Raw genomic sequence first — 27,658 nt, forward strand, 5'->3', positions numbered from 1 at the left:
GGTTTTAAAGCCATTTGGCATGGGAAGAGATTTGGGATCTGGTATAGATAGGGAGTCAGATGAAGCATACTGATAATTCCAGAACTGATGGCATATAATATGATGGCATATATGGCATATAATAATTCCAGAACTGATCTGTTGAGCATTGTTTGTAGGGGGAGTGGGCTCTTGTGGAATGCCTCTTCCACAAGTTTCACACAAAACAGGATTCTGTCTTTAATGAAGCAGAGCTATCTGTTTATTTAGTTCCAATCTCTAAAAACAGATTCAAGATAAGCCCTAGTACAATAGTATTTCTTCTTCTACCTGTATGAATAAGTGAGTAAGTAGACCATTTCTTCTGGAGTGGGTGGTATAATGTATTGAGGAGGGGAAAAAAACACCCATTATTCTCCTAATTCTGGTTACTTACGTTTGAGTATCAGTCAGCAACTCACATTTAACTTTATTTAAAAATAGTTTTAACTAGAAAATACAAAACCCTTTTGATTTCGTTTGGGTAATGACAACCCAAACTGTGTACACTACACTTGTAACCCAGAGCTCCTTCCTAGTTTAGGAAAAAGGGGTATGAGTCATATTGCAAAGAATTAGCTACTTGAGTACAACTCAACAAAGGAATTAAATAGAACATAGTTACTTTGTGTTTTTTAAATATCTAAAGGGGCAAGAAAGGCTAGCATGTCATTCATGAAAAACCTTGTTATTTTAGGAGGACACCTCTTTGCTCACCACTACGAAAACTTAACCACAACACATCTGACCTTTGCGAGTGTAACACTCACTATGGGAGAATGCCTGCCTATGTTAATTTTGTTAGCTCACAAAATAGATAACCCAGTTTTTCTTTAGTAAACCAATGATTAAAGCAGCCAATTTGTCTTGTCCAGGAGCTTTCAGAGACTGCTTAGGATTTTTATTGGGCCTAGGATTCACTAGACTGGATTTAGTTTGCTGAAGATTTTTGGACATTCCTAAAAACTAGAACAAAGAAGTGACTGTTTAACTCTTGTCAGAAGTTGGGAGTTGGGAGAAGAAGCTTACTTATTTTTGAGACCTTCTTCAGAGGCTGCCTTCCCTTTGGAATGTGAACAGTGGAAGGTAAACACTTGAATATTGTACCTTAATTTCAGTTAAGGTCAAGTGTTATGGTTAAAGGTTAAATGCAGACATGTTTCAAAATTTTGAGCTTATCTTAGACAGCCTCTGAATCCTGCATATTGATCTTATCCAGGGATTCCACACTCTACCCCAAGGAGAGCATTTACTTTCTGGAAGATTACCTTTCTCTGTAGGTATTCTGGAAGTGACACTGTGATTTGCAAATGTTCTTACCGGGAATAAACAAATGTAGGTAATAAATGATGCTTAGCTCTCCTGGTAGCTGTACCTGAGCTAAACGAGGAGAGTATTTGGATTCAGTTTCAAATAGTGCACTGCAGTACCCTTTCATTGTTGAGAGAGAACAGTAGCTGCTTGTGTTAGTCTCTTAATACCTATACTGACATTCTTAGAGTCCTTTAGTTGTACTTTTCACAATTCATATTAAGCTCCAAAGTAGACAGAAACCAAGGAGATGACATTATACTTCTTACTACCATTTTTAAAGAGGCAGGTTATAAAAATCAAGGTGATTTGTATGCCATATATATATATATATATATATATTCTTTTTTTTTTTTTTTTGCGGTACACGGGCCTCTCACTGTTGTGGCTTCTCCCGTTGCGGAGCACAGGCTCCGGACGCGCAGGCTCACGGGCCCAGCCGCTCCGCGGCATGTGGGATCTTCCCAGACCAGGGCGCGAACCCGCATCCCCTGCATCGGCAGGCGGACTCTCAACCACTGTGCCACCAGGGAAGCCCTGTATGCTATATTTTAATTGATTGAAGCAAGACTGGACTTGGGAAGAAGATACCTCTAAGGAAATATCTGTTTTCTTGTGCCAATTCAATGGGTAGAATAAGGAAAACTACTGAAATTCCATGAAAAAATTACTGTAGTGAATGCTCATTCTTTCGACCACTGTTGTCCTGGTACTGTTAAGGTTCAGAACATACTCACATCCTACTTTACAGTCATGGCCTCTTCAAAGGCCACTGAAAACACATTAAGCGGTTACCTCGTACCAACAGTCTCAGCTGACTTTCTATTCCAGCCATACTGAAGTCTGATAAACGCAAACCTGTGTATGAGCGGGGCATTTGTTTGCCCTTGACATAGCAATTCCACTGCCTGGTCCAACTCACTTAACTCTTATCAACTTGGTAACTGGTGTGACAAATACAAAATCTCAGGTTGTTTACAGATAGGGAGAACAGCATCCTAGGCCACAGGCACCCTAGAGGAAAGCCATATGGTCAGCAGATTTGCATTTGTGTTTATCGTATTTAAAGATGTTTTTTGTTTTTGCGGTATGCCGGCCTCTCACTGTTGTGGCCTCTCCCGTTGGGGAGCACAGGCTCCGGACGTGCAGGCTCAGCGGCCATGGCTCACGGGCCCAGCCACTCCGCGGCACGTGGGATCTTCGCGGACTGGGGCACGAACCCGCATCCCCTGCATCGGCAGGCGGACTCTCAACCACTGCGCCACCAGGGAAGCCCTAAAGATGGTTTTTTATGAAACTAAGATAGTGTAAGCACCTTTGATGAAAGTTAAAAAGACAAAGTTAGTTGTTTTACTTTATACTACTTATATATACACATATATGTGGAAGAAACAAATCCAGGTTGTATTAAAAGCTACTGCATATGAACCCAACCATGCCTCTTAATTTTTATTGAAATACTTGTCACTGAAATAAAGTATGCTTTCCCAGTTCATCTGTTTCAGTCCTATTTCCTCAGGCTTGAGTTTCAGGATTTCATTGGACAGTGTCAGGGGCTTAGATTATTTAGCTCCTCGTGTTGGTTTTCTCTAGAGTATAACTTTATAGCAGAGGTGCAAATTGAAAGTGATGGAAAGTCTTGATCTTGAAATTAGAAGTTCAATCGAGGGGGCTTCCCTGGTGGCAGAGTGGTTAAGAATCCGCCTGCCAGTGCAGGGGACACAGGTTTGAGCCCTGGTCCAGGAAGATCCCACATGCCATGGAGCAACTAAACCTGTGTGCCACAACTACTGAGCCTGTGCTCTAGAGCCCGTGAGTCACAACTACTGAGCCCACGTGCCTCAACTAATGAAGCCCACACATCTAGAGCCCGTGCTCCACAACAAGAGAAGCTACCACAATGAGAAGCCCATGCACTGCAACGAAGAGTAGCCCCAGCTCGCCACAACTAGAGAAACCCCATGCACAGCAACAGAGACCCAATGCAGCCGAAGATAATAAATAAGTATTTTTTTTTAAAAAAAACCACAGACTCTTGGGCTTCCCTGGTGGTGCAGTGGTTAAGAATATGCCTACCAATGCAAGGGACATGGGTTCGATCCCTGGTCCGGGAAGATCCCACATGCTGTGGAGCAACTAAGCCCATGCGCCACAACTACTGAAGCCTGCACGCCTAGAGCCTGTGCTCCGCAACAAGAGAACCACCGCAATGAGAAGCCCACACACCGCAGTGGAGAGTAGGCCCTGCTCACCACAACTAGGGAAAGCACGCATGCAGCAACAAAGACCCAACTCAGCCAAAAATAAATAAATTTATGAAAAAAAAAAACCCACAGACTCTTAAAAAAAAAGTTCCATTGAGATATCCTTTTGTTGAATTGGAGATTTCAACAGAAGAGCAAGTGTTTTAGCTTTATAAAACCCTTGAAAAATAAACATTAATATGGTTCTGCTAGGTATGTAGTTTTCCTATCCACCTATCATATCTCATATACTCTTAAAGCTAGAAGGGAGTTTAGAGAGCCGCTAATCCAAAGCTTCATCTTACCTATAAAGAAACAGGCCCTGTACAAATGTGGAACATGACATTTTTTTTTAAGGAAAAAGAATGATAAATACAAAATTCAAGATAGTTATTTTCTCTAGAGGAGAAGCCAGGAGGATGGGATCAGGAAAAAACACAGTATATTAGTAGTATTCTGTTTAATAGGTTGGGTGGTGGGTTTCCCAGTGTTTATCTTGTTATGCTTCATATGTTTGTATTAAATAGTATATAATTTTAAAACATCTAAGAATACTTGCTAAAATCATTGCAGAGTGCTTACTGTAAGCAAGCCACTGTTCTTAGCGTTTTACATATTTTAACCAAGGATGAGGGGAAAACAGGCCCTGAAAATTTTCTCTTTACCAAGGATACACAGCTTGTTAATAGTGACCATAACCTGCAACTTCTGATTCCTAAATTGCTGCTTTGGGCTTCTATAACCATTCTGCTTCTCTAAATGTTGATTCTGCACTCAACCTCTCATTCTCTCAGGCTGTGCGTTTCCTCCGCAACTCATTTCCATGTCTACCAGTTTGGATTCCATGGTCAGTCACTTCAGTGGCCTAAGTCAACACCCTGAGTTCCCTTGACCCTGTTGTTCTTCTACTGTCTCCGCTTCACCAATTCTCAAGTCAAGCGAAACCCGCCATCTCTTACTTTATTTCCTCTAGGTTATCAAGCATAGTGACAGAAAAATCACATAAATATGCCAACTGACTCCACTGCAGATGTATGATTTCTTAAGTACCCATTCCTGTTTGGCTTTTTTCAGCTTTACCTGGTAACTATTGCACCCTTTTTATTGTTCTCCTCAACTTTATAGTCCCTACTTCCCACCCCTACTTTCAGCAGATGGCATTGCCTCTTACTCTCTAGAGGAAATACTAGTTATCAAACTTAACTTCCTCTTTTCCCATCCCTAGACTTGAACTCTTGTGACATCCATCTTTTCCTTTACGTCAGAGGTATACTTCTTCTCCAAGGCTAACTTCATCCCTGTACTATATCCCAGCTATTGATGCATAACAAATTTCCCCAAAGCACAGTGGATTAAAACAAAACTAGGGCTTCCCTGGTGGCGCAGTGGTTGAGAGTCTGCCTGCCGATGCAGGGGACGCGGGTTCGTGCCCTGGTCTGGGAAGATCCCACATGCTGTGGAGCGGCTGGGCCCGTGAGCCATGGACACTGAGCCTGTGCGTCCAGAGCCTGTGCTCCGCAACGCAACGGGAGAGGCCACAACAGTGAGAGGCCCTCGTACTGCAAAAACAAACAAACAAAAACTAAATGCTATTACCCTCCCAGTTTCTGTGGGTGAGGAATTCAGGCGTGGCTTAGCTGGGTAATCCTGGCTTGGGATCTTTCATGTAGTTGCAGTCAAGGTGTCAGTCAGGGCCACAGTTTTCTGAAGACTTGACAGGCTGGAGGCTTTGTTTCTAAGGTGGCTCCCTCACATAATTGGCAAGTCAGTGTTGGTTGTTGGCAGAAGGCCTCAGTTCCTCGCCGTGTGGGACTCTGCACAGCCTGTTTGAGTGCCCTCACAACATGTCAGCTGCCTTCCCCCAGAGTGAGTAAGTTAAGAGCAAGGAGGAAGCTGTGAATTCTTTTGTGACCTAACAACTTTAGAAGTCACACTCCATCATTTCCATAACATGCTTTTGGTTACACTGGTGAGCCCTTTTCATTGTAGGAGGAGAAGTCAAAGGAGCATGAATACCAGGAGGCAAGAATCATTGAGGCATCCTGGAGGCTGGCTCTCAGACACTTTTTCTGTCTTCCAATATCTTCCGGAAGTTATTCCCTCTTTTCTCTTTACCTTAATTCTATTTCTTTTACTTTATATGTTATATTTTTCAGTAATAAATAGGTTGTCTTCTTTAATCTTTAACTCTTTAAACTACAATAATGCTAATGTTACATTTCATTCTTTAAAAAAAAAAAAATATGGGCTTCCCTGGTGACTCAGTGGTTGAGAATCTGCCTGCTAATGCAAGGGACACGGGTTCGAGCCCTGGTCTGGGAAGATCCCACATGCCGCGGAGCAACTGGGCCCGTGAGCGACAACTACTGAGCCTGCACGTCTGGAGCTTGTGCTCCGCAACAAGAGAGGCCACGACAGTGAGAGGCCCGCGCACCGCGATGAAGAGTGGCCCCCGCTCGCTGCAGCTAGAGAAAGCCCGCGCACAGAAACGACCCAACACAGACAAAAAATAAATTAAAAACAACAACAACAACAACGCGTACACTCTCCCCCGTATTAATCAGGGTTCGGTTGCAGAAAACATCTATTTGAGCTAGTCTAAGCAGGAAGGGACGTGTTACGGGGCAGTAAATGGATCACAGAATTATTGGGAAGACTGAAGAAGCAAACTCTAGACTGGACTCCCCGAAATAACACCCAGGAAGCTGCTGCTTCTACTACAGTAAGGAAGCTGCCACTGCAGCTGCCAGTTCAGGAAGCACACTACCTCTGCCACTGTCAGCATCCCCAAATGGATGCCCTGTACCCTCTCTTAATCGCTGCAGGCTTTAGAATCATACAATGGTTCATCTGATTGGCAGAACCGAAATCACGGCTGAACCCTAGTTACAAGGGATTATGGGAAATGTAGTCCAGCTTTCCAGAGCGGTACACTAGAAGAGTATCATGTTAAGCAAATCAGTATATAGAAACCTCCACACTCCCTCTCGAGCTATTGTTTGCTTGCTTCTTCCCTTCAGTGCCTGATTTCTTGAAAGAATTGCCTATATATAGTTGGTCTGCAGTTCCCACTTATCCCTTAATCCATTGCAGTCTGCCCACTCTGTTCTGTCTCCACCCAACCTACTAATTTGCAGGACCAGTGGTCTATTTTAGTCCTACTCCCTTGGACATTCAAGAAGCAGCAGGTTGTTTCTTGTGTTGCTTGTGGTAAGAGCCATATTGATGTGATGCACAAAAGAATTACTTAAGGCCACTCTCCTGGAACAGGCCTTGGACTTGGAGGCACTTAAAGCCTTGAGCTTCAGCTGCTATCTAGACCTGCTCTCCCTCATACGTGACTAATCTAGGTTAATGATGTTTCTGTTCGCCTAGTCTTTTCAGAATCCCTCACATTCAATTAGTCACCAGATCCTGGAATTTCAATACCAATGATGACTTCTGAAGCCAACCAGTTCTTTGTATCTCCACTGCCACTGCCTTATTTCCAATCATCGTCCCTGCCTGGATTATTACAGTAACCTCCTAAGTAGTCTTTCAGCCACTAGGTTTTTCCCATTTCAGTTTATCCTCCACCTGCCTTCAAGATATTTAGTAATCGGTTTCCAGTTTACCTAATGATAATAGCAAAGGCTTTTTGAGCACTTGGTCTGTGCCAAGCACTGTACAAAGCACTTTATATGAACTGTCACATTTAATTCCCCATGAAGTAGATATTATTATGTCCCCACTTGGTAGATAAGGAAACTGAGGATCATAGAATATATAAGATTTGGCCATTAGTCACTCCATGGAGGAACTGGAATTGGAGTCAGGTCTGCTACCCCGCAAAGGCAGTATTCTTACTCCCACCACATTTTACAGTTGCTCCAGCCTCATCTCTCCCGACCCTGTTCGTAGTCCAGCCATAGTGAACTCCCCATCCCTCTAGCGCATTGTGCTCTTTAATGACGACACCTTGGTGCATCTTGTTTCCCTCGCGTTCCAGTGATTCTCTGCTTAGCATATTCCACCTTCAAGTTCCAACTCAAGTGTTATCTGGGTAACTCCAGGCTCTGTGGTCTAGGCTCCTGCTGTTCTCTGTTAGTACTCATTTTGAGTTGCGTTGTGATTAGCTTCTAAATGCCTGTACCCGCCAGTTTAGAATAGGAAACAGAAACCACTCTCCATATCTCCATATTTTAAGCAGAAAAGAAATTTAATACAGAGAATTATGAAGTGCTTACCAAATCCTTGGAATAGCTGGAGAAGCAGGCTGTAGCTGAGGCCTCCAGGAATGACTCGCAGAACACTACCAAACTAACCCACCAAAAAAAAAAAACAAAAAAAAACTAACCCACCAACGGAGCTACAGCCTTGATGGCCATGGGGATACCAAGTGTGAGAACGTAGCACTCTAGTACAACCCAGGGATCAGGAAGCTGCTGACAAACAATCCCACGACATATATAGTGTCAGACTTCTTGCGGAGCTACTGACCAGTGTAAACATCCAATGCGTAGTCAGCAGAGGGAGGAAAAAGGAAACTGCATAATCAGAACCTGGAGCACTGAGGGTTTGTTCTAGGGTGGGTTGGGGTTTTTGAATGTTTGCTTTCAAAAAGTAAGATTGAGGTAAGACTTTTTTTTTTTTTTTAAGGAAATAGTTATTTTCAAAGTCCACAGGAAAAGATAACCATATGCCAACCTCCCCACTCCAAAAAAAAAGCCAAAAATTCTGTAGCTACAGTACTTGAGTACTAAGTGCGCAGGCAAAACCATTTGAGAAAAGCGGTTACGAAAGCAATTAAGAGAGGTACTGTTAAACTGGGAGTCAGTACAAACTTACCTTGAATCGAAGACCAGCCCTGTGACCTTGGAAACATCATTTAAACTGTTTGTCCTTCATTCTTCTCTTCTCTGACCTTCAAGGTTTAATCCAACCCTAAATTTTGGGTTTGTTAGTTATTCAACTGAAAAAAGCATTTTTAAAGTAAAGAGGAGGAAGATTATGCAACCATCTCTAGGACTCTCTGTACTTTTGATCATTCTGTAAAAGTTCCCTGTCAACCTTAAAACATTCTCTGAGGCCATCCGGATGAGGCAAGAGAAGCAGTGGGAAAGAAAGGAACCTAGAAAGTGGAGGGGATTTTGCCTTCGCCATATCGAATCAAATACAGTCTTTTAAAACACACAGAGCAGCTTCGAAGTTCCCTAATTTCCCAATTTGGAGTTTTGGTTAACCTGTCCCCCGAGTTAAGGGGGAAAGAGATTCTTCAAAGATTCTAGGAGCTAGAAGGGCTCATCACAACCTCAGAAGCCAAGCTTGTTATAAAAAGTGCATTAAGAAGCATCCTCTAGGCTATGTTAGCTAGGCCAGAGATTAAATGGAGCCTTCCCAGGTCCCTGCAGCCTCCTTTGGGCTATTTGAGGTGCTTGCTGTATTTTTTGGCCTATTTTTTTTTTTTTCCTGCAAGACTTGTCCTTCATCTTCTTGCTTCTCTGATGTAAATGGCTTTTCAGAACACCATTCCCAGACAAACCTTCAAGTGTTAGCGGAGGGTCAGTTTGCCAATACTGTTTTCTGTTGTTGTTATTTCCTTCAAAATAAGAGACTGGTGCTGTCTTCAGAGAATGCTATGGCATGACAGGAGTTTTGTGCAGCCGTTCATTTCTCCCCTGCTAATATGCTTCCTTCGTTTGCTTCAAAGCTTGTTTACCAACTCTAGCTTGGTCCCTGGACTCTCCTCCCTTCACCCTGCCCCCTGCATTGTGCATTTCAAAAGGTAGAGAAAAATAACAGCCTCTTCTCAGCCGTCTCCAGTGAAGACAGCAGAATTACCAGGGCCAATATGTCAAATTGTACAGCCTTCACAAAACCTTAGCCCAGAGGTATTTCAGGTTAGTAAAAGAAAAAGCCACTTCACATAGAGCACAAGGGCCTCTAACAGACAGGGAGGTTCCAGGGCTGCCTCTCCTCAGTGCATACACACACAAAAAAAGAGAGTTAAGAGTGAATAGGCAGGGTTTAGTTCTTAGCCACAGATGATACAAACCCCAATGATACATCTATTGCTACATGCCGCCAAATTAAATGGAATGTACACATGAAGATTTGCTATAGTTACAGCCCTACCCTCAAGCCGTTTATAGGCAAAGGCAGTGTTTCTCAAAGCATAATCCAAATATCACCTACATCATAATTACTTGGGTGCGTGTTTTAAAATGCAGATTCCTGGGCTTTCATCCAGATTTCCTGAATCAGAATATCTGGAAGCAGCACAGAGGAATCTAATTTTCACAATACACCTCGTATAATTCTTAGGTACAGTAAAGTTTCTGAAACCACATATTACTTTGAATAAAGGCTTTTTAGGAATTTACAAGGAAGATAATTATACTATTTGAGTTTTCAGGCTCCAAGTCCTTAAAAAATCTGCACATTAATCACAAAGTAAAGAGTATAGCATAGCAGCAATTAAGAACAGGAGTACAATACAGCGCAGTGCCCGAATCATAAGATCATTTAAAGGTATAAATGGGGGAAAATGCATTAAGGTTTTTAAGAGTGTTCACAGTAAGCCCTCAATACATTTTAGCCGTAATGAATAAACTGAGGGCACCTAATACACAAATGACGTGACGTACATGGAGCACAAGATTATCCCCATACGCGGTCTTAACGCCTCGATTTCTTCCTTCTAAAACAAAAATTTGAAAGCCATTAAAGGACATCCTCTCAGTCAAGGTCAGGCAACCAAAAAGTAAAGCAATGGCTGCTTTTTACTTAACCTGGGTAAATCACAATATCACCTGGGAAAGGAGAGTAGATTTCTAGAGCTGCTGTCGTTTGCTTGCCTAGCCCTGTAACCGCCGCAGACTGATGTTATTGTATGTCCTGATCAATCCTGAGGGTATTTATTGACATTGTCCCATTTCACCAATAAAAGATTCATTTGAGAGCTATCGCTACTTATAAATGACCTTCACCTCTGAAGATATAGCCTGAGGACTCTAGGGGTTAGCTAGCCCATGGTTTCAACATGGACTGAATGACGCTAATGGGTTGTAGTGGTGTTGTCTCTGCTAGGAGCATAGGAAGATGAGAACAGCCAGTGAGTATAAAGAGAACAGTAGAGGATGCCCCCACTTTCTCCCATACCTGGGTCAGGCAGGGGATAGACAAATAAGGGCAATTCTTTATCTAGGATTTCCTTCTCCTGGCCTCTAAGGCTAACGAGTACCTAGTGATTTATGCCCAAGCATAAGCCCACCTGCCTGCTGCTTTCTGTTTGTGGACATAGCTAACCTGTGTGAGGAGGGGCATAGATTTCAACCTCCCTACACCTCTGGCAGCTGAACAAGGAGACAGGGCTCTGTATTCAGCCTCTGAGTTTTCGATAAAAGACAGCATATGGGGGAAACTGTACCCAGGTCTCCCTTGAATCCAGTCTCCGAAAAAGGCAGTCTTCCGAGAGAAAACTGTAACTTCAACAGATTCTGAGAAGGAATAATTTAACCTTGGAATGAAGGTGGAGTAACTGTGAAGTTTTATTTAATTCTATGTCGGAAGAGTTGACGCAGAGTTGTCGATCTCCTTGGTGTCCAGCAGGTGGAGATACAGTCTAAGGCTGCCCGGGACTGCAGTGGAAATTCCTGGGCAATAGGTACATTCCAGAGTCTTCTGAAGCCTGTGGCAGACAGTAAGCAGGGTGCCTTTGCTGCTTACCAGTCCCCAGTCATCCTAACCTGCATATTCCTCTTCCTTCCCTTTCACAGAAACTTTAGCCTGAGACTATGACCTGTCAGCTTTTGGTTTCAGACTAGGAAGGGGTGATACAAAGAACTCTATGGTGGAGGAGAGATGGGAAGAAGGGGATCATAGAGACATTTGAAGAACTTTCCTGAAGTCCAGGATCTGTGCTGTTTAGCACAGATTCTGTGTTGGCAGTGAGGTGTCATTCCTGCCAATCTGGAAATGTCAGTATCTTTAAATCCATGGAGGGACCACCCCCCTAAAACTCAAATAAACAAATGGTGACACAAACCAGGACCAGGAGACCAGGCAGGATTCAGCATAAGTATCTAACTAACCTTCTGGCATCTGTGGATGCCAGGCAACAGGTAAAGATATGGGTGGGCGCCCTCCCTGCCATCGGGCACTAGGTCATGGCCACCAGTTGGGTACAATCAGCCTGCCAAGGTGAAGGGCATCCCAGGATGTTGTGCCCATCAGCTTCCCCTGCCACAAACTGAATGGAGCCCGAAACTTACGAGAGCCCTCCTCCATAGACTCAGTTCCTCCTTGAGAACAGCAGGAGAAAGGGAAGCAGGGAAGGGCGGTAATGCTCTGCTTAACCTAAAGACAGTAGCAGAGGCTCTTCACTCCTCCACTGGAAAAGAAGAGTCTGGAAACGGACCTTTCTGAATAGGACCCAGAACTTGAAGTTACAAGTTAGTAGGATAAAACAATGTATGATGGAAGTAGAGTGAAGGCAGTGTGGCATCGTGGAAGGAGCTAATTTGGGATAAGGACACCTGGATTCTATCCCACGTTAGCTGCATGACCTTGGGCAAGTCATTTATTTTCTCTGGGCTTCAGTTTCCTTGTCTGTAAAATGAGGACATTGGGCTGGATGGTATCTAGAATATCTTCCTTCTCCGACATGTGCTATTCAATTTTGAGAACTGATTGACTTTCCCTTGTTGAGGGTGACTAGTCTAGCACCACAGACCCCCATGTGACTAGACATAAGCTATGTCTGAGCTAAGGGAAGCAAGTACTAGAGGAGTGGGGGAAGTGAAAGTTCTGGGTTCCCAAAGTGCCTCCAGACTCACTATCTCTATTCCCACACTACGCCACAGGGATTCCCCACCACCACAGAGACATGAAGTTCAGAGGTCCAGACCTCCTAATCTTCTGTCTACTGAGAAGGCTGGAGGCTCTTGTTGTCAACCTTGTAACTAAGAGAATCTAAAACTCCTGTGTCAAAAAGAAAGTGATACTCATCTGGGTAACATCCATTGAATTCCTATCTACTGAGTTTGGATCGATCGAATGCAGATCTGTCTCTGATCTCTGCTCCATTGCCCCCAGAGCTGCCCTTCCTCACTCAGGTCCCTTCCTGCCCATTCAGATTCACAGTGGGCTGAGTGCTGGTTCTGGCTGCCTGTGCAGGGTTCACCTGGTCCCTAGGATAGGACCTGTGCCTGAATTTATCCTGTGAAGAGAGGTGTCCCTTTACTTCCCCTCCAAGCATTGTCTCACTTCTTTGCCCAGGTGAGTTTCCATAGGAAATTGGAAACTCCTCATTTACCAAAGCTTCCCTATATACCCAGGCTTAAGAAAATATTCCACTTCAGAACTGAGAACAGGGAGTTTGGGGAGATTCAAAAATGACAAATAATCATACTCACCTGAGACCTGAGTGCTACTCCCTTGTCCTCCCCTCCACCCTGGGGAATCTTAAATAACACCCTCAGGGAGGAAAAAATGGTTGGAATAGTCTGACAGATTAACATCATGTTGCATTGTGCTGAATTTCAAAGGGAAGTTAATTTCACCACTGATACTCCACCATATATTTGAATATGCTATAATCTTCAAGGCGGGGAGGGGCAGGGAGATGCAATAGCTTGAATAAAATAGGTATAAAACATGAATCCCACTTTCAAGGAATTTATAGCCTATATTATTTATCTATTAACACATAACAAAATTACCCCCAAAATGTAGTGACTTAAAACAACAATAAACATTTACTCTAAAAAAATTTTTTTTTAATTTAAAATTTAAAACAAACATTTATTCTCTCACACAGTTTCTGTGGGTCAGGGACTCGGAATCCGCTTAGCTGGGTGGCTCTGGCTTGGTGTCTCTCATGAGGCTGCAGTCAACATGTCAACTGGGGCTGTAGTTATTTGAAAGCTGAACTGGGGTTGGCCACCACGTACTGCAAGATAACTCGCGTGAGTGAACTTGACTTCTAGCAAGTTGGTGCTGGCTTTTGGCGGAAGGTCTCAATTCCTCTCCACAGGGGTCTCTCCATAGGCCTGCTTAAGTGCCCCCCCTGACATGGCAGCTGGCTTTCCTCAGGGCAAGTAATCCAAGAGAGAGACCAAGGTAGAAACTGCCGTGTCTTTCATGACAGCCTTGGGAGTTACACACGACACTACCGCAGTATTGTGCTGATCACACAGGCCAGCCATGACTCAGTGTAGGAAGGGAACACAGAAAGGGCATGAATACCAGGAGGTGAGGTTTGTTGGGCCATCTTGGAGTCTGGCTACCATATAAACCATCTGGGATCTCAATGTTGTCATAAATAATACATTACGCTAAACAAAAGGGGTAGAATATTTATAAACCTACAAGAAATTTGAATACGCCATGATAGGGCAAATTTCATAGTTTTTCACAAAATGCCATTAAGCAAATGACTTCAGCAGATTCTGTTTTCATTGAAACTTGCTTCAGTTTTACCTTTAAACTCCTTGAGAACATTCTTCAGAGTAGGCTAAGAGATTGCATGATTGCATCGCGATCTTAATCTTTATTCGAAGAATGTAAGCCATGCTGCTATAACCAAGAGATGGGCAAATAGAGGGGCTCAGATAGAGTAATAGTCCAGAGGTAGGTAGAGAGTCCTTGACTGGTGAAGAAAGCTTGCATTGCTGATCCAAGGTGGCTGCTTAGTTTGTCACCATGTCCCAACAAGCAGAAGGAAGAAAGAGGAAGTAGAAGATCATCAGCTTTCCTTTTTAAGAACATGACTGAGAAGTGACACACGTTGCTTTATTCACATCCCATTGACCAGCACTTAGTTGTGTGTCCACCCCCTAACTGTTGGAGAGGCTGGGCAGAGTACCCTAGCTGGCAGCCACACACCCTGCTAAACTCAGCGTGTGGGTGGCCAGGTGGAGGGGGTCATATTACTAAAAGGAAGAGGGGACTAGATCCTGGGCTACAGTGCTCTCTGCTACACCTACAAAATTTCATTCTTTGGGGATAGGTCAGGTGACCGAGGTTAACACGTAATTGGATCACATTTCCAGCTACATTTTTTTTAATATTAATTAAAAATATTTTTAATATTAATTAATTAATTTGGCTGCACCGGATCTTAGTTGTGGCACACGGGATCTTCGTTGCCATGAGAGGGATCTTCGTTGTGGCACGCGGGATCTTTAGTTGCGGCATGCGGGCTCTCGTTCCCTGACAAGGGATCAAACCTCGGACCCCCTGCATTGGGAGCGGGGAGTCTTAGCCACTGGACCAACAGGGAAGTCCCTCCAGATACATTTCAAGAATTGGATGTACATTAAAACACAATAGCAAGAAGTGCTATCTTGGGACTTCCCTGGTGACACAGTGGTTAAGAATCTGCCTGCCAATTCAGGGGACATGGGTTCCATCCCTGGTCAGGGAACTAAGATCCCACATGTCGTGGGGCAACTAAGCCCGTGTGCCACAACTACTGAGCCTGCACTCTACAGCCCGCGAGCCACAACTACTGAAGCCCGCACGCCTAGAGCCCATGCTCCGCAACAAGAGAAGCCACCGCAATGAGAAGCCTGCACACCGCAACGAAGAGTAGCCCCCGCTCCCCGCAACTAGAGAAAGCCCGCACGCAGCAACGAAGACCCAACGCAGCCAAAAATAAATTTATTAATAAAAAAAAAGAAGAAGAAGTGCTATCTTGATGGAAGACTTTCTTGGTTTTTTGGTTTTTGTGGTTTTTTGGCCACACCACACAGCATGTGGGGTCTTAGTTCCCTGACCAAGGATGGAACCCACACCCACTGCAGTGGAAGCACAGAGCCTTAACCGGGGAAGTCCCTAGAAGACTATCTTGTTAAAATAAATAAATAAAAACCTTAACTTATTTGTCATAGAGTTCAGAAATTAGTTTTATAATATCACTGTTATGTTTACCGTTACTTTTTATAAAAAGACTCAGTTTATTCACGTAATGTTTACTGATCTAGGCAAAGTGTTAGGCAATGATGGGAAAACAGAAGTAAACAAGATTCTCACAGAATTGAGTCTAGTGGGGGACGCAATTAAACAATGAGATACAATACAGTGGGGTAAGGGCTATGACTAGTGAAATCTGGGGTCCTGGGTAGGGGATTAACGAAGGCTTCTTGGGGGAAGTAATATCTGTGCTGAGAACTGACCTATAAAATACATTCCATTCTATTCAGAGAGCGCATCAGACTGAATAGTTTTCAGATTCCTCAGACAAACTGAACGAGGCTTTAATCTGTGCAGTCAAGCGCTGTGGTAGGTAATTTTACATATAGTATATTAAATTCTCCCAATAAATCTATGAGGAAGTTGTTATCTCCATTTTACAGAGGAAGACGCTGAGACCCAGGAAAGTTAAGTAGCTTCCCAAGGTCACATATCTATTAAGTGAGGGAGGAGGCATTCAAACCCAGGTCTTCTTTCCGGTATAGTATACACCTTTCCTTTGCAAATTAAAAGTACTTCAATTAAAAGCAAACGTTAGCATTAAAAATTCTATGGAATATGCTTTCATAAAATATTTATAGTTGCTTCTATCGTATGTACATCCAAATGTATTCCATTTCTAAATCGCACAGCATTTTGTAAATTCCCTGCATAATTAAGTGCTGGACTGTGTAGTCCAGACTATGAGTGCAGGAATTCAGAAGAGTGGGACGTTACTGAGAATTATAATGAGCTGGAGAAACGTATGCAGGGCTTGGGTGGGCCTTGATGAATGATACAGAGGTCAGTGCATTCCAGACGTGGGAATCACAGGAGCAAAGCTAAAGATAAACTGGGCACAATAGTGAGACAATATGGAAACACAGAGACTCAAGTGACTGGACTAGAGGCTGTATTGGAAAGAGGCTTTTTATGGTCCTCACAGGTGGGGGAAGAGTGAGGCCTCGATGTCAGTTTACCCTCATTTAAGTGGTCCTGGTAGCTGTGGCCCTAACCCCTCCCCTTTTCTAGGAAAAAATATATCCCAGCATTCCCAAGGTCTCCCCTGCTCCTCTATTATCATATTGTCACTTTGCGTATCAAGGAGTATAGTATAGGGCTTCCCTGGTGACGCAGTGGTTGAGAGTCCGCCTGCCGATGCAGGGGACACAGGTTCGTGCCCCGGTCCGGGGTGATCCCACATGCCACGGAGCGGCTGGGCCCGTGAGCCATGGCCGCCGAGCCTGCGCGTCCGGAGCCTGTGCTCCGCAACGGGAGAGGCCACAACAGTGAGAGGCCCGCATAATGCAAAAAAGAAGAAAAAAAAAAAAAGATGTATAGTATATTATTTTCCTAATGCTGGTCTGGGGCCTGTACCAACTGACAGACACACAATCTTTGTTCCATTAAAGTTTCCGGACTAATGGGGCTACAAACAGACAATTCAGAGAAAAGAATGGGGTAACCTTAGTCCATAATAAGAGCATCATGATTCCCCTTAAATGTCAAAGTGCTTATAGCTACACCACAGACGGGCCATGACAAATTTCTTTACATGGAAGAGAATACTAGACATGGGATGGTTCCAGACTGGATGGGGTTACTTATGCCCACAAATCCCTGCGATTAATCCAGAACGGTCACCTGGAAAGGGGCTGACAGAAGGGGTACCTTTCCTCCAAAGGAACCCTGCCTCTCCTCTCTCTCCCCCCCTCAAATGAGCATTGAGTAGGAAACTGACCAAAGGAAGAGGTAGGAGGTGCTGTGAGGGTCAGACAAGACCCAGCAACCTGGACCCAAGCCAGCGGAAACCACCATTGTCTGAGTTGCTTTCTCAACTTCCTGACCCCCTCCCAACGTGCATACTCCATCTCAGGCCTCCCGCTCCGTCACTGTGGTTCCCAGGTACCACAGACCAAGAGGACAACAGACCACCAAGGTTCTCCTAAAGTGAGAGGGGACATCATCCAGACCTGTCCCCAGTGGGGAGGGGCAAAAGACATGACATGGTCGCAGGCCTTTGAGATCACGAGAGGAGGCTGTTTCCAGATCTTAAAGGAGATCCAGGATACCCTTATCTCTTTCAACCCCACTTGCAGCTCACAGGAAGATCTGGGGTTTTCTGGCAAAAGTGAGCAACAGCTGGATGGGGGAAGAGGTGGATGGGGGTTGCGGCTACATAGGTATCTGTGCCTCTAGGCATGTCATAGGGGGTTTATCTCTGGGAGAGAATATGGCAGACTGGGTGTGGCAGTGGGCGTGTCCTGAATGGGATGAGGGCGACAACCCTCGCAGGCATTTCTCATCATTACTCAGTTAAGATCTCCCTGTTCTACCAGCCCTGACCCTGAGCCCATTTCATGACCCTGATGAGACCAGATTCCCGGTCGCAGCTGATTCCCATTCCCAGCCACCGGCCTCCAGCTCCTTGGTCCCTCCCCCATCGCCACACTCACTCCTCTGGCAGGAGAGCTGGCTCTCGGCTGAGAACTGAGCTCAAAGCGGAAACGGGCAGTTTGGGAGGTGTGATGGTGTGATTTGTGTCTCTGACTTCACCCCAGGCTGGAGCCCAAACACATGGACCCTCCCCTCGAGTACCCTTCTGGCAAATTTCCTCCTCCTCCTCCTGGAAATCTCAGGCTCTTCTAGCTGGTCAGAGGTCATGCGGGCGAACCACCCCGTGTCCACGTGTCCACTACCATCCCCCTCTCTATCATCCCCCTTCTCTACCACCACTACCACTACCCCTCCACCTCCCACAGACTGGTAATGGAGGAATGCATTGACTTTACAATCACCATAGGAGGCGAGATTCCCCTATTGGCCCCAAACAATAGGGAAGTCCCTCTATATATCTAATTGCCTTCTCTCCTGCTGTTGGGCCCAGTAGTTAGTGAAAACAAAGAGCAGCTAGCTCACTCAGAATTCTCCCTCTAGCTTCTCAAGCTCCTTTTGCAGATTTAAGGTAACCCCCAACCCTATGGGGGTGTTTCTATCGCTAAAGACTTCTAAGGCGCATTCTCCAAGATATCAGTGTCATTTTCCCCCTCCTACTCAGTAACATGTCATGTGGCCTTGGTGCGTATCTTCATCTCCCTATTTGTCAAGGGCTGGAAAGCACACCCCACCCTCCCTCCAGCTAAACCAATCTAGAAATCCAGAGCCAGCAAAGATCTTCCTGGGAAGTGAGGGTCCCCTAACTCCAGGGTCTCCCACCTTTACCAGTTAGAAAATCCTACTAGAAATCTAATTTCCCTTTTTCCGACTTTTTCAGATCCCTCATTAACCAAATGGCCTTGTTAACTTTAGAGGGTTGTTAGGAAGATGAAATAGGGACATCGATTTGAAAGATATAAAATGCTGCCTCACAGGATTTTTTTTGGGGGGGGCGGTTAAATGAGGTAATACATGTAAAATGCTTAGATGTGTACCTGGTACTTGGTAACTATTCGCTAATTTTTCCCATAATACCTCAAAAATTGAGGAGGGACCTGAGAGTTTGCCCTTCCTAGACATCTAGAGCTCAGACTCTCGTACAGCCTCCTCAGATGGGAAGCTCAGCTCTCTAGGTTTTAATTTCTGAAGGGACACAGTTGAGTGAATGAATGAGTCCATCCTCCGTTCACTGTTCTGGGGTCTGGCCTTGCGTGGCCTGGCTTCCTTCCCATCCCCCACTGCAGAGCCTTTCCCCCAGAGCCCTGAGCTCATCCTAGTTACCAAATGTTTGTTTAGTTGTAGCCCCACACAAGGACTCCAGCCTCCACGCTGGTTTTCCCCTCTGAGTTCCCATAGAGGAATCTGAATGTGTTGGGGATGGAACCTCAGGGATCATCTAGTTCAATTCCGTTGGCTTATGAAAGACAAAATGGAGCGCCAGAAAAGGGGAGAGTCTTGCTTAAACTGGTACTTCCAAGTCAAATACCTGGATCTATCCCAGGGGCTTCCTGGCTGCTGTCAGGGCTAGAATTCTCATCCCTTTCTTCCTTTCTCCCCCTCAGTGGGGAGAATAAATCACTATTTTTAACTGCCTAGAACAGAAGCAAAGGCTGGGGAAGGGCTCAAGGAAGTCCCTCCACACACTCCCTGTGGCTTCTCCTTCATTCTCTCAGCTCGGCCCTAACTCTCACTTCTCACCCCTTCTTGCATTCCCCCACTCCCCCATCTCCTCCCTGCTCCCCAGTCACACTTATTTAACTTCTGTGCTAACCTGCATATCCTCGGCCTGTCACTTAACAATAGATTTTGGTTTTAGTTTTTGGTATTTTTTTAATACATCAGTGGCTCTCTGGGAGTATATACTCTGAATCCATGCAAACACCCAAGGGGCCATAGTAGGGCCCCTGTGACCGGCAGCTTCTGTGAAGCATCGCCATCCCACAAGCCACTCGGGCATCCTTTATGCCTCCGCCAGTGAGTCTCAAGGATTCCATAGGCAAAGCGAGTGGGTTGGTTTCTCCTAAAGAGAAGCCTGATCGCTTGGGTTTGAATCCCAGCTCTTCCACTTACTCTGGGCAAGTTACTTAACCTCGCTGTTCCTCGGTACCCTCACCTTACCAGATAGGTCAACGGTACCTCCCTCATAGAGCGGCAGTGCCAATTAAATGAGTTAATACATGTAAAGCTCTTAGAATACATAGCGTAGGAAAGACAATAACTCCGGGAAGCTGTGCCCTCACCCCCGCCCCCATACATACCTGGGTCATGCGGCCCAGTTCCCCTTTCTTCCCGGGATCCCATTACCCTTCTCCAAACCTGCCCATCTGGCCCCTGTGCAGTCTTACCCTTACCCAGCCCCCTTCTCTCCCCTGGGGCCCAAACTGGGGTGTTGGGGAGGGAAGGAGGAAAGGAGGGAAAACGTGGCCATTTTAGGGCAGAGGAGCTGTTCGAGGGGAGAGGGAGTTAGGGGAGTGGACCCGGAGTTCGAGGCTCCTTATTGGGAAAGGCCCCTGTCTGATTCTGTGAGACAGAGGCCAGGCCTGGGCAGTCAGCCAAGTGCAAAGAGCGGGCCCCAGGCCCTCGTCCTGGCCCCGAAGGCAGCACCGGTGGAGGGACTAGATGCTCGGTTGCTTTGGGGCCTTCTCCGCAGTCACAGCACTGTCTCCTACGCCAACCCCACCCCTTCTGCCTAAACCTTCATGGCCCTTAAGATGGCTGGACTCAGGAGTACCACCTCCGTGTGTGTGTGTGTGTGTGTGTGTGTGTGTGTGTGTGTGTGTGTGTGTTGGAAGCAGGGGGCTCCTGCTTTGGCTCTCTCTGGGACACTGCCCACCAGACACAACCCCTGCTACTGCTACCTCCCCTCCACGTCCAACACCGGAGCTCCTCCTACAGGAATTCAGCCAGTTCTGGGGAGACGACTGCCGGTGAGGGGGGGCTCAAGGGTGAGTAACAGTTCCCGTGGGGATCGGGGCGCCCATGACTAATCAATGGGAGAGTGAGGGAGGAAACTTACATTCCTTGACTTGTAGGGCAGTGGATGGAGGTGGGAGGTGGGGCAGGGGCAGACTGAGGCAAGGACAGCCAAGTAGGGACACAGAGATGGAAGCCAGGCTGGGGTGGGGGTGGGGTGTCTCTCCAGCCCTGATCTCTGTGCACCCCAGGCTGAAGGAGAGGCAGGCCCCAGGTAACCAAACACCTGGGTCCCTGCTGTGCTCAGAGAGCTTCCCACTTGCTGGCCAATAAGCCCCTCCCGAGATCCGCTCAAGTCAGCTTACAGACCTTGAATGGGTTGAGGGAGGGGCTCACTGGCATCTCATTTGCATTCCTCAGCCCCCATTCCCACTCATCTAGGGGTCCCCATGCCCAGAAATCCAGCTTGGAAAAGCTCTACGGTGCCAGGTCGAGGGCTGCGCTAAGGGCATAAGAGCGGAAATGAGCTGGGAGCCAAGGTGCCGTGGGGAGGAAGGAAGCCAGTCTGCCGCCACCGAGGAGTCAGGAAAGAGAGGGAACAAAGAGCCAAAGGCTTCCTGCCCCCCCATCCCTGCCTCCCCCTCACACGCCCCACCAGCCTCCTTCAGCCTACCCCAGCATCTTGGGGCTGGCGAGAGGGAGAAGAGGGGTGCAGAGACCCACACCGGACACCCAGTAATGCTTCCAGCTCCATAGCCTTCACGGCAGGGCGCCAGGGGCTACTCTCACAGCAGCCCCTGCACCCGCTGCTGGGTGATCATCGTCCCCCAGCCAGCTCGGAAACCCCTTGCCCCAGTTTCTTCCACTGGGGACGAGAGTGACCCATTCCTCTCTCTGTTCCCTGGCTTACTTTCTCTAGCCTTCCCGTTGTCTGTGGTTGAAAGAGAAGGCCCTGGGTTAGGGAAGGGATGGGGTGACGGGGAGGGCAGGCAGCTGTCTCACCTCCCACTGCACCGGGAAGGGAGCAGGGTGGTCTCACACACGCACGCGCACGCACACACAGGTTTTCACCTCACATAAACATTCACATCACACAGCATCTTCCCAGTCCTGCCAGTGCAAATGGTCAACATTCACGTGTAGGGATAAAAAAACCTGGGCCAACGTGGGCCCAAAATCTATCCTAGCCTTGGCACTTCTCAAGGCCAGTTTCTCCTTGCTCCTCCCCCGGGGCTTTCCCCGCTGAGCACAGCAGAGGTGCGTTGGGGCCACCTGAGGCTGCCCCATCCCCAAGCCCGCTTGTGAGACTCGGTCAGCACTGTCTGGGTTTCTGGAACCCAGCCCCCCTCCCTGAGGTGATCACATGGAAAATGTCCAGCTGTGGTTGCCTGGAGAGATGAGCTCAGCCAGTCTGAGTGGGGCTGGGGGCCTGGACTCAGCGTCAGACTTTCCACCTCAGACGTTTCCCCTCCCCCCACCCGCAAATACCACCCCAGGGACTCTGGAGCAGGAAGGGGGCCAGAGGGACTTCTGATACACATTCTCAGCCCTGCACTGGTTTGGAGAAGGAGGGGGACCACTGAGTGCAGACTAGGCCAGACCTGGATGCACCTCTGGTCTGTTTCATCCCTGCCCACCCATTTCAAAGACAGAAACCCAGAAAAGAGGGCCACGGCAGACTGCCCCGCAATGTGATGATTGGGAAGGACGCTGACTTCAGAAATCTGTGCCCAAGAGATGAGGGTGGGGAGGAAAGGGAACCAGAGGAGGAAGAGTCAATTCAAGGACCCCCAAAGGACATAGAAAGTCCTAAATGGGAAGGGGGTGGGGAGCAGACAGGTGGCCTGCGGGCTGTCTGACCATCGAAACTGCCGACAAGAGGCCAGAGGGGAGTGTTCCCCCTTTCTACCCATCTCCCACTCCCCATGGCTCCGCACCCGGCCTCTCTCTCTCTGCCGGTCCTCTCCCTCCATTCCCCTCCCTCTTCTTTCCTTCTCCTTTCCTTTCCCCTTCCCTCCCTCCTACCATCTTTCGGGGGCCCTCCTTCCTACTTCCTCCACCACCTTCATTTCACTCCCCACTCGTCACTCGTGGCTCACCCTCCTTGGTCACTCTGCCTTTTGTCTCTTTGGAAGCCTCTCTCTACCTCTTTGCTCTTATTTGTGTCTCCACCTCAGCCCAATTCCCCCTCTTCTTCTCCCTCTTCATGCCTCCCAGCATGGCCCCCTGAGCTTTGTACATAATTAGCACCCAAAGATGTATATTGAATTGGATCACTACACTTACTATGTGACTTGCACAGTTCTAGACACTTTATTTTCTTTTTTATAAATTTATTTATTTTTGGCTGCGTTGGGTCTTCGTTGCTGCGCGTGGGCTTTCTCTAGTTGCAGCGAGCGGGGGCTACTTCGTTGTGGTGCACAGCCTTCTCATTGCAGTGGCTTTTCTTGTTGTGGAGCATGGACTCTAGGTGTGCGGGCTCAGTAGTTGTGGCTCACAGGCTCAGTGGTTGTGGCTCGTGGGCTCTAGAGCACAGGCTCAGTAGTTGTGGCGCACGAGCTTAGTTGCTCCGCAGCATGTGGCGTCTTCGTGGACCAGGGCTCGAACCCGTGTCCCCTGCATTGGCAGGCGGATTCTCAACCACTGCGCCACCAGGGAAGTCCCAGTTCTAGACACTTTAGAGTAGACAGATCTTTACTGATTAAAAAGTTGAAGCCAGGGAAGGTTTTGAGCTGACAAGGAACATCCTTAGAGCCTTGGTGAAGAAGATTAATTTGTCTGCCTGCAATGAGTAGGGCGAGTTGCGGGGAGACGAGACCCTTTTTCACGTCCTTTCTCTCCCCCTCCAGCTGTTTCCCTCTGGCTCTTCCTCATCCTCACAGGCTTCCCCACCTGACCGCAGCTTCTCCCTCTCTCCCTTCCATGGATCTCCCTCTCCTTCCTTCAGTTTTCCTTCTCTGCACCCCCTTTCCACCCTCCCTTCTCTCAACACCCCCTTTCCTAGAACATCTGTAAGCAATCGGCTTGTGGGGGGGGGTAGGGTTGAGAGCTCTTCCCAGCCAGCTGTGGAGGGTGTGGCCTAAAGGAAGGGCTGATCTCCAGGAGGTGAAAACTTAGAGCTCCATCCCCCCTTCCCCTCCCCCAGCCACTCAGCTCTCTACCCAAACCCCAAACTTTCCTTCTTCCCCTATCAATCTCTACCACACACCCCTCCTCTATCTTTGAGACCTGAAGGCCCTAGCCCTGCCCCTAACCCCACAATTCCGTCATCTGGGACACTCTAGTCAAACCTAGATCAGAGAGGTGTCCCAGTGCCCAGGCTCTGAACTGCTGGACAGCTATTGAAAGGGATCTAAGCCAGAAGGTCAGGGAGCTCCGCTCCTCGGCTTCTCCCCTGGGGCTCTGAAGTCCAATCTAGGGTTGAGGCCAGAGGTGAGAAGAGATGGAGGCTGAGAGGGCATAGTCCATTCGACCTTGCTGCAGGTAAGACAGGAAGCCCAAGATATTTTTATACATCAGACTTGTAAATTGTATCCACCACTACCTTCTATTATATTAATATCTCAACTCAGTAAAGCCACAAGCTTGAAGTCCAGAGGTTGTTTAAAAATCTTTTAGGGCTTGGTTCCCCCTCCAGCTATAGCTACGGAAGAGAGGGCTGTGCAGAGGAGCTCTCCCTCTCACTGCGCTCCTGAATCTCGGCCCCAGAGACTTCTCATTTTACCCTTGGGGTTGGCTGCGGGGAACACCTGGATCCCTTGCAGGGATCACGGTATACCCCCATTTACCCCCTAATTCATTACCCCAACATGTTATATCTCCCTGAAGGGAAGGGCAAGGGGAGGGACCTATTCTTAGCCCTGTACATGATGCCGGGCAAACAAGTGTGCTCATTATGAGGTGACGATGGACAGGAAGGAATTGGCAGCCAAGGAAGGAGTGTGTTTGTTTGGGGGTGGAGGGGTGAGAAGTGCTAGAAGTCCAGAGAGCTCGTGGGAAGACCTACACCTTTTCATGAAAAGCAAGAAGGGGCACGTGCTAGCCCCCATCCCCAACCTGATGCCGAAGCCAATTTATTGTGTGTGTAAGGACAGATGGCATACCTGTGCTGTACACACACACGCGTGCATGCATGCGCGCACACGCACACGCACATCCTGATTCCAAACCGATCAGAGATGCTGTCTTTTTTTTTTTTTTTTGGCTACACCACATGGCCTGTGGGATCTTAGCTCCCCAACACGGGCCCTCGGCAGTGAAAGCGAGGAGTCCTAACCACTGGACCACCAGGGAATTCCCGCTGTCCTCTTTATAGAGCCAGAAAAAGCTGAAGCTAGTGAAATAGTATGTCTGTGTTGTGGGTGCAATCTCTGGCCCTCTTGCCCTCCTCCCGGCCCCTTCCAATGCCCTAACTTTCTGTCTGGCATTGGTAATATTTTCCCAAGAGCAGGCTAGAAATGGCAAGCGTCGTGGGGGTGGGAGGGAACGCCTGGCTCCTCCTCAGCTCCTCACAGCCCCAGCTGGGTGTGCACTGGGAATCCTGGTGCTTCAGGTCCCTCCCTGATGGGCTCCAGATGTGCTTACATCTGGAAAGGCCATCCCAGGAAACGACGCTCCCGCCCACACGCTCCCACCCCGGATGGATCTCTCCTTCAGCTTCCAGGCCCTTGAGCCCAGAAGCTTCAGGCACTCCTTTCTTCTCTAGAGGTAGGTACATGGCAACAAAGGAGAGAAAAAGGATGGACAGCAATGGGGGTGGGGTGGGTGAGCAAATAAAATGAGGTCAATGCTTAGGACACCCCAGAGAATCTTATTTCCCTTTTAACTTCCTATGTGAAGTTGTTACATTTTCCTGCAGAATTCTGTTGCCTCAAAAAAATGCCAAAAAGTAGAATAGGAAAACTGAAGAGGCTTTGGAAAAGAAGACACTAGCTTGGATGGTGGAAATTCCTTCCCATTAATCTGATTGCTCTGGACCCCTGGGCCTTGTATTTTTTTACCCCAGTGTTCCCTTAGCCCTGCCCCTCTCCCACCAGTGCCCTTCCCCTAATCCCTGTCCCTCTGCCCCTCCCAAACCTAGTCCAGCCTGGAAAAAGTCCCAGTTTTGTCCCTACAGAGATACCTGAGCACGGTCTCAAGCCTTAGGTTCAGAGCCCTAGAACAAGAGAACCAAAGCATCTCATCTCCCAGGACTGGTCTTGTCCCCATGATGTCTAGCAAACATCCTTCATCCACCCCTCCTGTGCTGTGAGCAAAGTGGGGGTAGAAAGGGGAGGGGAGTCTGCGTTTATTTTAGGTCAGGACATGGGGGAGGGATTTCCCCCCCCCCCCGGGTCAGACAGGGAGTGGGGATGGTGGTGGGTGAGTCACAGATGATGGAACCGTCAGTTCCCCTAAGCAGAGACCTGAGTCAGGGTGGCGAAAGAGCTTTAGGGTTCATATGGCCCACTCCTGTACTTTCCGATTTCTCTCTCTTGGACACACATACATTTCAATGCTCCAACTTTAGCAGGTTCCAGACCCAGACTCCTGGGATAACCAGGATCTTACTCTACTTCCAGAATCCTCCCCCCCAACCCTTGCAGCTCCATAATCTGTATACCTATCCCTCCGTCCTTCCCTCTGGGAGACCGAACTCCCACTCATCACCCCACCACAGGGCAGGAGGAGGGGGTCCCAGGAGCCGCAAACCAATAAGCTCCTCTGATGCCTTTGTCCAGCGAAGTCTTCCCACTCTTTTTTGCATCATATCACATTGAGAACGTTAGATTTGGACCATCCCCAGAGGTAGTGAGAGAAGTCGCTCTGGCCAGAAGCCACTAGCCTGGGGTCTCTGGTGCTCCCAGGTCTTACCAGGCTGCGAAGGTTGAGGGGATTGATACCTGCCTCAGCACACCCACAGCCCATCTGTGTGTGTGAACACACACCAGTTGGGAAGTGTTATTTCAGGAAGACCTCACCCAGCCTATGCCACCCCACCAGGCTTCTTACAGGCCCCACAAGGCTCAAGTCTATTCCCCGAAATCAGGATATCCAGCCTCAGTGCTCTCAGAGTTTCCAGGCATTTGAGAATCTGGAAGAAGCAACCCCAGAGAAATCACACACACACACACACACACACACACACTTCCATCCTGTTTCCGAGGATTAATGAATTGTGCACCCAATCTTCCCCACCCCCACCCTAGGAACAATGGTCCTATGTTAAATATCTCTGCTCCAGAATCTTCCCCCTGTAGAAACCCAGCCCAGTTTAGAGGACTAAACTAACAGTGCAGTGGGAAAAGCAAGGACTTCGGGATCAGTTGGGATGAAATTTGGATTCTACCTCTGCCCCTTTCTTTGTGTGATCTTGTCTTAGTCACGTCACTCTCTGGGCCTCAGTTTCCTGACAGTAAAATGAGAATCATAATACCTGCAGTGCTGGAGATATTCGGAAGATGAAATGGGATAAAGGCAGGTTAATGGTCAAGCCCAAGGCCAGGCATATAGCATGTGCTAAATAAACTATTATTAATATTCCTCAGCCCTCTCCCATGCTACTGACACTCAGCGTGGCTCCCGGCTTTAAAACTTGCACCTCTACCCTGAACTCCTCTGCGGAAATTCAGTCTCCTAGTTCTAAGCTCCAGCCTTCAGGGCAGGCAGGCTGGTGACAGCAGGAGTCTGGTGAGTGTCCTGCCCTTGCCCTTCACCCCTTCTGCCCCTCTGTCAAGCAGACCGTGATTAATAATAATCAGTCATCACAGCAAATAATTCTTACTGAGCAATGAAGGGACAGAGGGTAGCAGAGAGGTCAGAGC

General features: G+C 47.4%; 1 protein-coding gene across 7 annotated transcripts in view; it reads right to left on the reverse strand.

Moving 5' to 3' along the window:
• Positions 1–27,658, reverse strand: part of NCKAP1L (NCK associated protein 1 like) — a 122,441-nt gene that overhangs the window by 74,544 nt on the left and 20,239 nt on the right. Inside the window, exon 1 of one of the 7 annotated variants that reach the window (XM_060306446.2) lies at positions 23,142–23,162. The exons of the other annotated variants lie outside the window; for them this stretch is intronic. The gene's annotated coding sequence lies outside the window, so the exon portion shown is untranslated. Of the gene's footprint in view, positions 1–23,141; positions 23,163–27,658 lie in introns of those variants that run through there. 7 annotated transcript variants of the gene reach the window in all.

This window comes from Globicephala melas, chromosome 10, assembly GCF_963455315.2.
Source record: "Globicephala melas chromosome 10, mGloMel1.2, whole genome shotgun sequence".
Taxonomy (NCBI): domain Eukaryota; kingdom Metazoa; phylum Chordata; class Mammalia; order Artiodactyla; family Delphinidae; genus Globicephala; species Globicephala melas.